Raw genomic sequence first — 1,330 nt, forward strand, 5'->3', positions numbered from 1 at the left:
CTAACTAATTATCTTTTAGTGCCGACAATTTTCTTGTTAATCAAATATTTATTATTTGTTTAACTTTTACGGATCCATTAAATTTAGGACATGCTTTGAACAGCATGAACTTATATTTAGCTTTCATTGTATCGGGTCTTGTAATATTTAAAATGATTTAATGAATATTTCTTATCTCTAAAAAAAGACTTAATTTCCTAAATTTTTATAATTAATAAATTTATTTATAGTCCAAAAATTTTCAATGTTTCAATCAATTTTTCAACTACCGCTTTTCATATGAAATAAAAAATAATAAAAATTAAATACAGATTTTATTGGTTGAGATTGCGAAAATAACGGTGGAAGAAGAAGAAGAAAAATAATGAAAAAGGAGAACAACTTTGGGTTTGGAATGTTCAATTAAGAAATAGGTTGAACAATTCGGATGTTTTAGATTTCTTTTTCATCATTATTTTTATTTAATTATTCAATAATTATAAAATTAAAATATAATAAAATAATATTTATTATTAAAAAAGAAAACTTATTATTTTAAATTTTTATTTTTGCTAAAAATGGACTTTTTTAATTTAAAAGAAAATTATGAATTTATTTGACTAAAATTTTAAAAATAGTGGCATTTGGTTGTCCATGAACGGTGCAAGAACTTATTTAAACTTTTATTTTCTTTATTTTGTAATATTATAAAATAAACTATTATTTTGTACACAATCTAAATAAAACTAGTTAATCAACTAACAAGCAAGCCGTCTTAGCTCAGCTGGTAGAGCGCATGGCTTTTAACCATGTGGTCGTGGGTTCGATTCCCACAGACGGCGATGGCGTTATGTAATTTTTTTTGGAATGTCCCTTTCTTCTTTTGCCCACAAGTCCACGTGTTTGAATTCAATCCCGCAAGTTCCGATCCAATTTTAAGCCCAACTCGAACCAATGGCTCATTTCTCTAGTGATGGTATTTGCATTTTACATCAACATTCCGTTTAGAAATTGGATTGAAATTAGACTAATCAAAACCGAAATTAAAATCGGTTGCTGGTTTATTGGACTAAGCCGAACTAAACTCATGAAACATTAGAGCGGATCCTGATTTGAGAGTTTTCTAAACCTTACATCAGATAAATTAATCAATTCTATTTTTATTTAAAAGAAAAATTCAGATAAATCAAAACCATAGATTCAATTTATTTTGAACTGAGGAATAAAAAAATAAATCTTGAAAACATGTAAAATAAATGGTATAACTTTTTAAATTCGATTTAATTAAAATAATAAATTACACCAACATTATTTAATATTTCTCTCAAACATTTTATCAAACAAGATATAT

General features: G+C 25.5%; 1 non-coding gene across 1 annotated transcript; it reads left to right on the forward strand.

The window, feature by feature from the left end:
* The first annotated feature begins 748 nt into the window (after positions 1-748).
* Positions 749-821, forward strand: TRNAK-UUU. The gene has a single exon. It is a non-coding gene; the product is annotated as a tRNA-Lys (tRNA).
* The last annotated feature ends 509 nt before the right edge of the window (positions 822-1,330 follow it).

The sequence above is a fragment of the Manihot esculenta genome, chromosome 10 (genome assembly GCF_001659605.2).
Source record: "Manihot esculenta cultivar AM560-2 chromosome 10, M.esculenta_v8, whole genome shotgun sequence".
NCBI lineage: Eukaryota > Viridiplantae > Streptophyta > Magnoliopsida > Malpighiales > Euphorbiaceae > Manihot > Manihot esculenta.